The sequence below is a fragment of the Eschrichtius robustus genome, chromosome 17 (genome assembly GCF_028021215.1).
Source record: "Eschrichtius robustus isolate mEscRob2 chromosome 17, mEscRob2.pri, whole genome shotgun sequence".
Lineage (NCBI taxonomy): Eukaryota > Metazoa > Chordata > Mammalia > Artiodactyla > Eschrichtiidae > Eschrichtius > Eschrichtius robustus.
In genome coordinates, this window is record NC_090840.1 from 76,501,019 (window position 1) to 76,514,812 (window position 13,794).

Here is a 13,794-nt window from a genome sequence, read left to right on the forward strand (position 1 = left end):
AACTCATAAGTGTCTGCTGGGGGTAGGTATCTTATGGAGACCAGACAAGGGCTTGAATCTGAGTGACATGGGTTGATACAGTGACAGCAAATGCAGATATAGGCACTGACTAGAGGGGCTCATGAGAGAAAGTTCTGGGAAGGCAGAGAAATAACAAAAAGGGCTCTGGGCCTCCACAGACCTTAGAGAGGGGATTTGAATTCATTTTACATAAATCTCTGAGCACCCAACTACTATCTGGGTTAATAATAACATCTTAAGTTACAGATCCCCTCCAAGTTACAGACTGGATAGACCTTCTCTGAAATTTTCAGTCAAGGTTCCTGTGTTCAGCTGTGGAAAATCATAGAACCATCTTCTGGAATGTTGTTTTTAATGTGGCTTTTTCCTGTCTGGGCATGATGCAATTTATATAGTACTTCAGAAGAAAAAGCATGTATTTGTATTACTATTATCAAGTGGAACAATAAAAATTACTAAGAACTAAGATAAAGGGAATCCTAGCTTAAGCCTAAGCAGCGTCCACTGGTGGGAATTCTGACGTGTTTGGGCAGGTCAGGCTGACAGGGGTGGGAGGGGGTGGGTACTGCCCGAGGAGCTTCCTGGAGGATAAACTCATTCTACTGGAAGCAGAGACAGAATGAAGGAGGAAGACTGCTGATTAAAATTTAAAACTACAGATTAAAACTTAATCTGCTGATTAAAACTTTAGCCAATTAATAGGCTTATACACACGGCCAGTTTGACTTTGAATCATGTGATGCTGAAAGAGCATCATATAAGGCAATAACAAAGTCTCACCTTACTTGGGTTTGCCAGATATTCCCAGGCATGTGGCAGTGTTAAGCTTCCTGGCCCCCTTGGGGTTGGATGGAGTCATGGGGTTAGCACCAACCAATGAGTTGTGAGGGCAAGTGGATACTAGCACTTGGGGCTGAAGCATTAAATTGCAAGCTTGAGACCCCTTTGAGCTTTTTTTGTCTTTGCGGTGACTGTCAAAGTTCCAGATGGTGGCTGTTCCATTATTCTGGGTCCCTGAAGCAGTATGGTGAACAGAGACCCACCAACCCACAACAGTCAAGTGGCAAGAGCAAGAAATAAACGTTTGTGGTTCTGAAATTTTTGGGGTTGTTTGTCACTGCAGCACAACCTAACCTCTGAAGTGATACGATGAGGTCTTCAGGAATCTTCCTCAACTTAAAACGTCCCTGTCCTGCACCTTTATTTTCAAGGCACACCCAACAGGTAATGAAATAATCTGTCTTTAAATAATTCCTCCTTTGCGATTTGTTCATATTCCCTTTGTGATCCTTTTTTGACCTATACATTGTGAGGTGAGGTCAGAAAACATTTCACACCATTTCTTACATGTGTAAGAAAAGGAGCTTCCTTGTTTCCGATCATTGATGAAATCTTCGTGAGCCCACAGGATAGAAGGTTGGGAGAGAGAGGAGAGGGTGAGATGGGGTAGAAAGAATTTTATTTGCCAGTAAACTGTATCTAAGTCTCCTCTGGTTAAAACAATCTCTTTCACTTCCAAGCAGTCCATTTTGGTAAATGCTCAATTATTCAGTGTGCATCCCCTTCCCTCCCAAAGATGGCGCCCGCTAGGGAACCAGGGACTCCTGTGTCTTTGTGGCCATGGGAAAGGAGATCTTGGCTCTGTGGGCAAAGGTCGCCTTTGGTTCTCTCTGAATGTTTTGGAATGGTTTCCAGTCACTTGCACTGGTGACCTTGAGGTGCAGGGGTTGAATTGGGGATTTCTGTCTCTCTCTGCCTCTCGTGCTGCGTGCCCTCTTTCCTGCCCCCAGTGTGGCTGCCCAGCCCCGTGGCCCATATGGCTCTGCCACTTTACCTCTTGACCTTGTGAGGTCACCTGGGGCTGTCAGTGCAGTTACCTTCCAACGTTCCTGCCAAGAATGCGGAGACTCCTGTGTCCATTCCATACTGAGGGTGGGGCAGGGCTGAGGGAAGCTCAGGAATCCCAATTTTGGCTTTTTCTCTGCCTAACTGTGCTGAATCATCAATCTAATCGATGCGATTGCTCCGCTTTGCGGGGCTGGCTGGGACACCAGGGGTGTCTGGCAAAGCCTTCAAACTATTGAGTCCTCCATTTTGAAATTCTAGATGTGGAATCCATTGCATATGTTTCTTTCTTCTTTTAAAATTATTTATTTATTATTTTTAATTGGAATATAATTGCTTTACAATGTTGTGTTAGTTTCTGCTGTACAATGAAGTGAATCAGTTGTATGTATACATATATCCCCTCCCTCTTGGACCTCCCTCCTCCCACCCCCTCCCCCATCCCACCCACCTAGGTCATCACAGAGCACCAAGCCGAGCTTCCTGTGCTTTATAGCAGGTTCCCACCAGCTGTCTGTTTTACACATGGTAGTGTATATATGTCAGTCCTGATCTCCCAGTTCGTCCCACCCTCCCCTTCCCCCCGTGTCCACATGTCCGTTCTCTGCGTCTGCGTCTCTATTCCTGCCCTGGAAGTAGGTTCATCTGTACCATTTTTCTAGATTCCACAGCCACTGTGGAGAACAGTATGGAGGTTCTTTAAAAAACTAGAAATAGAATTACCATGTGACCCAGCAATCCCACCTCTGGGCATATACCCTGAGAAAACCATAACTCAAAAGGACACATGTGCCCCAAAGTTCATTACAGCACTATTTACAGTAGCCAGGACATGGAAACAACCTGAATGTCCATTGCCTATGTTTCTGATTGCTTGCTCCCCTGCTTCAGTTTCCTTTCTCCACTGGGTCAGAAAGATGACCAGCTTCCCCGTCTGTCAGGTGGGACATCCATCATGTCACATCCTGAGCACTGTCTGTGCCTTGCTTAGAAAAAAGCCCAGTGTTCACGTCAGCCAGGTCTGGTTCTTGATATGTTCATTGGCGCTTAAGGAATATATACTATATCTTTATAAAGTATGGCTTTAAAAATATTGTCTTGGAAGTTCTATTTTAGTATTCAAAAACTGAATACCAAATGTGCTTTCCCTTTCTTTGCATTTCTGCTGTAAGAGTCCTAATCACACACAACCCTCTACTTCCTTGCCAAGGCAGATGGATGCCTTTGGATGATGAGAGAGAAGGTCATATACATTAAGGTTAAAAATACCGAGAATTCCCTGGCGGTCCAGTGGTTAGGACTCCGTGCTTCCACTGCAGGGGGCATGGGTTTGATCCCTGCTCGGGGAACTAAGATCCCACGTGCTGCATGGTATGGCCAAAAAAAAAAAGGAAAATAAAAAGAACAATATAAAAAAAAGATTAAAAATACCTCTGCCATTATTTTAATGTTTTTAAGGAAAAGGATCATATTTCACTTCTCTCTACACATTCTCATGGTGCACACAAGGGGTGACCAACTTGTCCCAGTTAGTTGGGACTTTTACCACCAAAAGTCCCATGTCCAGGGAACCTCTCGGTCCTTTGCAGACCAGGCAAACTGAGGGTCACCCCTATGTACGCAATCCATTATTTATTGCTGAAGGTAAGATGGTGATTTTCTTGGTATGAAATGATTATCCCCATAGTAATCATTAGCCTCAGAAGTAAATGATAACATGTCGGAATTTCCACATATTTTTTTTTTAACATCTTTATTGGAGTATAATTGCTTTACAGTGGTGTGTTAGTTTCTGCTTTATAACGAAGTGAATCAGCTATACATATACACATATCCCCATATGTCCTCCCTCTTGCGTCTCCCTCCCATCCTCCCTATCCCACCCCTCTAGGTGGTCACAAAGCACAGAGCTGATCTCCCTGTGCTGTGCAGCTGCTTCCCACTAGAAAAAAAAAAAAAAAAGGTCCACACATGTTTTAACTATAACTTCTGAATTTCTAAACAGTGGTTTTGCTCAGCCAACACATAATTGACTCATACGGTCTCACTTCAATGAACACATGATTATCCCTCACAAAAGAAGACTAAACAGAACCCAGATTCATGCATTGGCTAATTGTTTGTTCTGGCCCTTTGGTCTTTGGCCATAATAATTGCTAGCTTTCAAAGGACTAGAGAAATAGTTGGCTGCAGTATAAAAGTAAACTCTTTTAAGGTCTTTAATAATAATATTTATTTGTGATAAATAATCTATTTAGTAAATAGATTTACTCTTTAATAAAATCTATGTCTTGTATTGATGGTTTCGAACTGCAAGTCATTGCCTCTTGCGAGAAATCCCGGGACACAGGAATGAGGGATTCTCATGAATAATTTGCAGTAGGTGGACATCCTTGCCATGGTTCTTGCCTCAGAACGATGGAGGGCAAGGGACTGGAATCAGGAGACAAGAGATCTCGTCCGGGTTGTACCACTAACCACTTGGGAAGCCTCACTTTAGAGGCTTTGAGGCCATGACTAAAGTTTCTCACCTGCAAAAGGGAAAGGAATAGATCATTTTTAGACTAGTGCCAATGTATGGAGATTTATCATGGTCAAAAATTATGATTCCTTTTTTTTAGATTCCACATATAAATGATATCATATGATAGTTGTCTTCCTCTGTCTGACTTGCTTCACTTAGTGTGATAATGTCTAGGTCCATCCATGTTGCTGCAAATGGCATTATTTCATTCTTTTTTATGGCTGAGTAATATTCCATTGTATATATGTGCCACATCTTTATCCATTCCTCTGTTGATGGACGCTTAGGTTGCTTCCATGTCCTGGCTATGGTAAATAGTGCTGCGGTGAACATTGGGGTGCATGTATCTCTTTGAATTATGGTTTTCTCTGGATATACGTCCAGGAGTGGGATTGCAGGATCATATGGGAACTCTGTTTCTTATCGTGACCATAAGGTCCTTTTGTGAGGTTGCCCTGTGATGTAACTTCTGCAACCTTTGCCAAGCCCAGCGTGCTTTGCACTTCCTTGGCCCTGTTCCCTTGTGTCCACCTGGGGCATCTCCCACCCTCGGCCAGATCGTGTCTCTTACTCTTTGCAGCTTTTGGCAGGCTCCATCAGTCTCCAGCCTCCTGGTTCCTCTCTACGTTGTCACTCTTCACTTCCCTTGGGAGACCTATGAAGACCTATGACACTTTTAAAATCTTCTGTGAATACTAAGCATCCAATTGGCTGGTAATAAATATTCCTTTGCCTTGCTTATCCTTTCTGCACCCTTCGCCTTAGACATCTCACAGGAATGGGTAGGAGGCAGCCTTTGAGCCTTACTCAATACCAGCCTACAGATCCCAGCCTAATATTGTCCTACCTTCAATGTCCCTGGCCCAGAGCAACTTTCTCTCTTTTCTGAAATTAATTTTTATTATACTTATGCATATATAAATTTCCAGGTAAAGCATTTTAAGTGTGCAATTCAGTGGCATAATTAAATTACATTCACAATGTTACTCAATCATCACTACTGTTTCCAAAACCTTTTCATGACTTCAAGCAAAACCTTTACAACCATTAAGCAATAACTCTCACCCTCTCCCTCCCCTGCAACCCCTGATCACCTTTAATCTACTTTCTGTCTCCAAGAATTCCACAGCAACTCCCTTAACATTTATACTATAGAAGAAATCATATGCCTTTGTGATATCTATGTGACTTAATGATACGTCTAAATTTGGTAAAGGGTTCAGATGGAGTCATTATATGAGTATCAAGAATCTACTGTACTTAGATTCTGTCCGTAAATGTGTTAGGTGATGTTGGAGATACTGAAGTAAAGGACCTGGTGTTTGCCAAGGTTGGGACCCCCATTGCTTCTTGCTCCCTTTTGCCATGAAAGATGTCACAAAAGTATTGAAGTACTTTTTGTAGCTGAGAACCATACAGTCTTAACACCATTCTCAAGGTCAGCACTTATCACATTTTAAAGGGCACATTAGTTACCTGGGCATTATGTTACAATGCTGATTCCAGTAAGCAGATATGGGGTTGGGTGCTAGTTTCTGCATTTCTAAAATGCTCACAGCTGGTGCCCATCCATGGACCACACTTCGAGTAGTAAGGCCCTCCCATCAGAAGAGCTGGTGCTCAAGGTAAAACTAATTGCCCTCCATAGGTCTATGCCCTCAAGATGTCTGCAGCCTAGTTGTAGAGACCAGTCTAGCTATCATGAAATAGTAGCAAAAAAAAAAAAGTAAGACAGTATTTCATTATATTCTACGTTCCATGAACGCCACTGTGATGGTTAATTTTAAGTATCAACCTGACTGGTGCCCAGATATTTGATTAAACATTATTTCTGGGTGTGTCTTTGAGGGAGTTTCTGGATGAAATTAGCATGTGAATCGGTGGACTCATTGCAAGTTGCCCTCCCCAATGTGAGTGGATATCATCCAATCTGTTGAGGGCCTGAGTCTGTTGAGGGCTGGACAAAAGCAAAAAAGCAGAGGAAGGAAGAATTTGGCCTTTTTTGCCTGATTGCTTGAACTGGGACATCAGTCTTCTCTCGCCCTTGGTGTTCGTGGTTCTCAGGCCTTCAGACTTGGACTGATTACACCCCTGGCTTTCCTGGGTCTCCAGCTTGTAGATGCAGATGCAGGGAACTTCTCAGCTTTCATAATCCATGAGCCAATTCCTTATGATAAATATCTTCCTCTCTCTCTCTCTCTCTCTCTCTGTGTATATATATATATATTATTGGTTCTGTTTCTCTGGAAAACCCTGACTAATACATCCATGATAGGCCCTGGAAAGGTTGAGAGGAAAGAGGGCCAGATGTGACCTGTCTGCTCATGTTTCGTCCTTCTCATCGTATTTGAAGTTTCTTCATGGCATAGCCTTCTCTCTTTTTCTATAGTTTTAGTCAACAAGAATGAAGGCAATTGGAACACGGAGCCAAATTTCCCCCTACATTTGGCTTTTATTAAAAAGAGGCAAATACCAAGAAAATACGTTGATATGCTAATAGTTTGCCCTTGCGTAGCTGTCTTCACTTTATCCAAGTTTATTCCTCACAGGCATGATTTTAATGTAATTCAGCATATAGTGCAGAATAGATGATTCATTAGTGGGTTGACACGGATGGTCCTCACGACAATTCTGTCGGATAAATAAATACGTCAGTGGTAATGTTCCAGAAAGGTGACACTTTGGGCCAAGGTCACACAGCAAGGAAGTAGAAAAGCTGGGATGAGATTCTGGAGGGCCTGATATCAGCACACGCTAGTGCCAAGGGCCAGTTCAACTGTCTCAAGGACCGAACTCCTCGCTCATACCTCCTGTGACATGGAGCAGGGATAATAGGTAGTCTTATCCTTTGCAGGGTGGTCGTGAATTTCAAATGGGATAATGCCCATAAAATCACGTCCTAAACTTTGATCAGGAACCACTTTTCAAAATAACACCTGCATTTTCCCACTGTGGTCTGTGTCACAGAGAAAGACCACAAGGTCAGCGTCCCAGCAATCTCTCACTGGCTAGTCTCAAGTCCCCTGTCTTTCATGGAGTTCGATCAAATTTCTAGTTTCATAAAACACTGTACTTTCTTCACCATTTATTTCCTTGGTTTAACCTGCTTAAATATTTCCCGCAATTCACCAGCAATTCAAAAGCATACATTTTTGTCAATGCTATGTATTTTTATTTATTATTATTATTATTTTTGGTTGCACTGCATGGCTTGTGGGATCTTATTACCTCGACCAGCTATTGAACGCGGGCCCTGGCGGTGAAAGTGCCGAGTCCTAACCACTGGACCACCAGGGAATTCCCAACGCTATGTATTTTTTTTTTTTTAACATCTTTATTGGAGTATAATTGCTTTACAATGGTGTGTTAGTTTCTGCTTTATAACAGAGTGAATCAGTTATACATATATATATATCCCCATATCTCTTCCCTCTTGCGTCTCCCTCCCTCCCACCCTCCCTATCCCACCCCTCTAGGTGGTCACAAAGCACCGAGCTGATCTCCCTGTGCTATGCAGCTGCTTCCCACTAGCTAGCTGTTTTATGTTTGGTAGTGTATATATGTCCATGCCACTCTCTCACTTCGTCCCCGTTTACCCTTCCCCCTCCCCATATCCTCAAGTCCATTCTCTAGTAGGTCTGCAATGCTATGTATTTTTAAAAGTTGGCTAGTAAGGCATAGAGATCTTGTCTTCTTTTCTTGTAGACATGATGTGTTTTGAGCCTTGAGTTTTGCATGCACTGCTGATACCTGCTTTTCTAGCACTTTAATACATTCAGTTCAGCTAAAAAAAAATCACTTTATAAGCTTGGATGCCGTTCGAGTTTGTTGTTGTTAGTAGATTGGAATATTTTTTAGTTGTTTCTCCACGTACAGGAGTTCAGGGTTCAGGGATTTCTGAACAGATACCTGCACATATGTCAGTAAATTGTAATGATCCATAAACTCTCTTCAGCCAGCTTGAGTATAGATCAACTGCCTTGGCAATAAGTAGTTCTACTACGATTTACTGTAAATATTGAAGCAAGTACTTAACTCTTTACTCCTGTTTGTTCTTTTGAAAGCAATATGCAAATGCTGCTTATCATCCTGTAATAAACTTTAACTTTTAAAAAACTTGTTCTTCCTCAAGTTAGAAGGATAGTTGGTTGAAAAAGTATAAGTTTTGGAATCAGACAGACCGGAGTGGTTTCCAGCACCTCTGCTGTACTGGATTTATTTATTTATTTATTTTTGGATGTTATGGATTGGTATTTGGTATTTTTAAAATTAATTTTTATTGGAGTATAGTTGCTTTACAGTGTTGTGTTAGTTTCTGCTGTACAGTAAAGTGAATCAGCTGTACGTATACCTATATCCCCTCTTTTTTGGATTTCCTTCCCATGTAGGTCACCACAGAGCACCGAGTAGAGTTCCCTGTGCTATACAGTAGTTTCTCATTAGTTTTCTATTATATACATAGTAGTGTATATATGTCGATCCCAATCTCCCAGTTCATCCCACCCTCCCTTCCCCCCTTGGTATCCATATGTTTGTTCTCTACGTCTGTGTCTCTATTTCTGCTTTACAAATAAGTTCATCTGTACCATTTTCCCAGATTCCGCATATAAGCGATACTATATGATATTTGTTTTTCTCTTTCTGTGCTGTGCTGGATTTTATCTGTGAGCCCCCAGCACTATTCCCACGCCTTTCCATGCTCTTCCCTGTAGTGTAGGGGTTGGAAAACTGGGCGCTATATTTCCTTTATTTGCTTGTTGGCATGGTTCCAGATGTGGCTTAGGTTCTTCCAATGAAATGCGTGTCCCTGAGACGAAGGAAGAAGGGAATAGAAACCATTTTGCATTTGCTGGCAGCAGTTTTGGTAGATGTGAAATTCTCTGCCGTGGCTTCTGTATTTCCCTAACAAATTTGAAGCTTTGGCGGAGGCATGACCTTGACAGTGTCTTCCTGCGTTATCCTCATCTTTGGGTGGCAATCTTTACACCCAGCTGCAATGGCAAACCTGAAAGCTAATGATGGGCAGATCCATCCGCCACTCTCCTGGCTTTCACTTCTCGGTTTCCTCCAACAGTTTCGTAAGCTTCTGATGTCTAATTAGGATTAACACGACTAATCTTTTTCAGCTTAAAACACCTAGACTGTTTTCAGTTTGCCTGACCAGCCTCTAACTGATATCACCACTGACCTGCTTTGAGACCTGGAGCAAGACGCTTTACCTCTTTGAACCTCAGTTTCCTCATCTGTGAAATGGGCATAATGACTGATCGAACCACTCCAAGGGTAAACAAATAATGCATGTAAAGTTTCCAACACAAAGTAGGGGCACAGTAATGTTAGTATTTTGTTTTCATAGTCTGTCCCACCCCTCCTGCCTTTAGAGATTTCTTGACTATCTTCTTTTAGGTCCAGGATTCTTCCTTTATTTTCTTTAATTGATTACAAATCTAGGTGCCTTTGGGTGAGCTCCTGCTGCCTGCCATTTTGATTATACTTGGTGCTGCCTCCAGTCCCAATGTTCTACGTTTTTGAGCACAGATTTATCACCTGTCTTTCGTGACAAGGATGATTGATTTCTGCCAGATTTTATGGTTATTAGCTGGTGACCTTGTCCTGAGAGACTCCATCAGAACTTTCTTTATGCGCATCTCTCAAAGTCATTTTTAACTCTGTCTGATTCATCTGTCTTCTTCCTAAATGTAGCAAGTAAGCTCCTGGCCAAAGGAACAGTCTTCCAAGAGGAAAGTGGTCTTTTTATAAGTCCTAGTCTACTTATAGGAACCCACCTGCTGTTATTCTTATCTTTGAATCTGAAAAGGCTCAGCAACCAGCCCTCTTGGTCTGTGGGGTGGAGTGGATGATGCAAGTGATGGGATCTAGTGGTCCCAGCTCTGCCTCAACTGCCTGAGGGGCCTTAGGCCGGGAACTACCTCCCCTGGACCTTGGTTTCCTCCCTCCTAACATTGGTAGGTCAAGTCTCTGAAGGCACTCCCAGCTCTGGCACTGAATGAGCCGTGGCTGCCAATTGCCTCTCCCAGGTTCCCCTCTGTGGCTGACACCAGTGAAGCCTACTGATTCTCAGACGTTGTTCTTCCTGCCTCATGCTAATCCCTCTAATGAGCGTGGGATGGATTCTCCAAAGATTGTTCCCCGAACACCCAAGGCATGGGTGATGAACAGACCCATTCTGTGATTTCTTGCTGTGGACCATGGGCAAATTTCAATTGAATTTACTTCTATAATCATTTATTGAGTGCCTCATATGTGCCAGATGCAGGGCTCTGTGATGAGGATGCGGAGTGTTTGTTAGTGAGGAGAGACGGACATGCAGTGGTGCTTCAGCGCCATTTGGTGAGTGGCAGCCACGAGGCCCTGACTCACCAGTGCCAAGGTCCATCCAGTCAGATCTGTTGCTGGCCAGGACGCTGGACCAGTGCATGCTGATTGACTGCCAGCTCAGTGAAGGGACACTGAAAAGGCGATGTGATAAATGCTCTTACAGAGGGAAGTTCAAGTATCCTAGAAGCACAGAGCAGGCACCAAACTCAAGTTTTGAGAGGAGCCATTGTGGCGAGCTTCTAGAGGGAGAGAACATCTGAGTGGAGTCTTGAAGGATGAGAGAGGGTTGGACAGGGGAGGTAAGAGAAGGGAAGGAGTCCGGAGAAGAAAGATAGTGAACAAAGGCAAGAAGGGTCAGACAGCAGGTGGGGAGGGGGATCAAGGCGCTGCTGGAGTGCAGAGTTCAAGGATGGAAACTGTGAGATGAGGCTGCAGAGAATAAATAGAATCCAAGTGCACAGGTCCTTGAACTGGACTGATATGAAATTTAAATTAGAGAGTCAATATAGCACACGGTTAGGTGATCGTAAGAGCAATACTGCTTGAGTTTGAGGACTAGTTCTGCTATTTTCTAGCCATGTGACCTTGGGAAAGTTTGTCAGTCCCTCTGGGCTTTAGTTCTTCATCTATAAAATGGGCATATAGTACCTTACTTCTAGGGTTATGGTGAAAATTAAATTTATTAGACTTGAAAAAGACTTAGAAAAATGCCTGGCATAGGTAAGTGCTCAATAAATGCTGGCGCTTATTTTTATATTTCATTGATTCCAAGATGCACATTTTTCTTCTTCTGTAGTCTCACATCTCTAAACTTTGGATGTGACTTATGGTGGATGTGACTTTACAACCACTGCCAACCAGGCAGCAGATGTGACAGGGTTATCTTCTTTTTTTTATTATTAAAGTATATTAGTTTCAAGTGTATAACATAGTGATTCAATATTTTTATAGATTATACTCCATTAAAATTCTTATAAAATAATGGCTATATTTCCCTGTGTTGTACAGTGTATCCTTGTTACTTAGTTTTTTTTTCACATAGTAGTTTGTACCTCTTAATTCTCTATTCTTATTTTGCCCCTCCCTTTTCCTTCTCCCTACCAGTAACCACTAGTTTGTTCTCTATATCTGTGAGTCCATGACAGGGTTATCTTTGTGCACGTGTGAACTTGGGTATATGTCCATGTTGTTCTGACTTCAACTGCATGATATGCGTTGTTGAAATAATGGGTGTTGGATTTAGTTGCCATTTAGAATATAACTAAAAGAATACACTAAGATTTTGTATTGGATTAAAAAGTTGTTATATCTACAGAAAGGCATGGATACAGAACAGTAGGAGGTAGATTTTATTTTATTTATTTATTTTTTTAAACATCTTTTTTGGAGTATCATTGCTTCACAATAGTGTATTAGTTTCTGCTTTATAACAAAGTGAATCAATTATACATATACATATATCCCCATATCTCTTCCCTCTTGTGTCTCCCTCCCTCCCACCCTCCCTATCCCACCCCTCTAGGTGGTCACAAAGCACCGAGCTGATCTCCCTGTGCTATGCGGCTGCTTCCCACTAGCTATCTATTTTACGTTTGGTAGTGTGTATATGTTCATGACACTCTCTCACTTTGTCCCAGCTTACCCTAGGAGGTAGATTTTAAATTAGTGAAGCAAATATTCATTGGCGGGATAACAACAATTCTATACTTATTTGCAAAGCAAGGACCAAGTGCCTTTACAGTCTCTAAAAAGAGAGACACCTACAAGAGATAATACTGTGTTATATTTTTTTACCACGATGTATGCAAAAGGATTGCCTGTCAAACACCAAACATTGCAACTGATGGTAATGGAAATTGACAAATTCCTCAAAATAGATGAAAAAGATTTCAAAGTAACAAGATGCTGGTGAGACCAATTAATCCTAGGGAATTTGTGCCATTATTTAATTGGCAGATATTTTTTCTTGCTTAGAGGTAAACAAGTAATGGTACAATTTCTAATTGATGGCAGGTTGTATTAGATACAATATATGTTGCTGTTGTTGTTATTATGATCACTCTGTAGCTGATGAGCAGCCAGTAAACATGAGGATGAAGGTTGTTGGATTTGTGTCTTTAGAAAAGGACTTTATCATCAGTTCCTCATCTGGTTGGAGTCTTTCCCTTCCAGCTCCCACACAGCACTCAGGAGGCTCAAGTGTTGGACAAGACTGGCCGATTCCCTCCGTGGATATGATTGCAGACACCTATTACTGCTAATGGCAAGGGGAGAAACTAGTTTCTCTACTGGAGACCACCGCCTCAGGGTAGAGAATTCACAGATGGAGTAACAGGCATTGATTTGCAGCTCCTTGAAAGCCCGTACAGACAGAGATGTGGTCCCTTGGTGAAAGATGCTGGACATGTGCCTCATTTGAAAGCGCCATTAGCAGATTAATATCTCCTAGTTAAAGCTGGGACTTGGGAATAAATGGCTTTCTTTAGGGAGGGGCCCAAAGAGGTTATGTTAACCCCGTTGACCCCAGGATCTTGAGAGAACCGAGGTTCATCTGGAGATGCAGCCTCTTAACACCCGAAGGGTCAATGTATGGATTCTAGTTGGCTTGGATTCTGCGACATCCTAGCTGGGTAATCTTGGCCCAGTCTCTCAACCCCTGTGAGATCCAGTTTCCCCATTTATTCAATGAGATCGATGACACCCAATTTACAAGATCTACTGTGAGAACAAAATTAAATAACACATGAAGTCTACCCAGCAAATTGGCAGACAGAGGCTAGATAATCTAGACACATGCATTCTCTCTCTCCCTCTTTTTCTTTTTTTTGGCTATGCCACATGGCTTGTGGGATCTTAGTTCCCTGACAAGGGATTGAACCCATGTCCCCTGCAGTGGAAGTGTGGAGCCCTAACCACTGGACTGCCAGGGAATTCCCTGCATTCTCTTTTACTTCTCCATTTTCTGTCAATTTCGTTTTGCTTTTCATTCTTCTGTATGGAATTAGACTGGATGTGAAACAAAAGAATCCAGAATATATTAAGAACTCCTACACGTTAATAATAAA

The 13,794-nt window shown here is 42.3% G+C and overlaps 1 long non-coding RNA gene across 3 annotated transcripts in view; it reads left to right on the forward strand.

Moving 5' to 3' along the window:
- Positions 1 to 13,794, forward strand: part of LOC137751269 (uncharacterized) — a 43,055-nt gene that overhangs the window by 12,016 nt on the left and 17,245 nt on the right. For all 3 annotated transcript variants that reach the window (XR_011070739.1, XR_011070740.1, XR_011070738.1), the window contains exon 4: positions 1,145 to 1,245. This is a non-coding gene — a long non-coding RNA (uncharacterized lncRNA). The remainder of the gene's footprint in view (positions 1 to 1,144; positions 1,246 to 13,794) is intronic.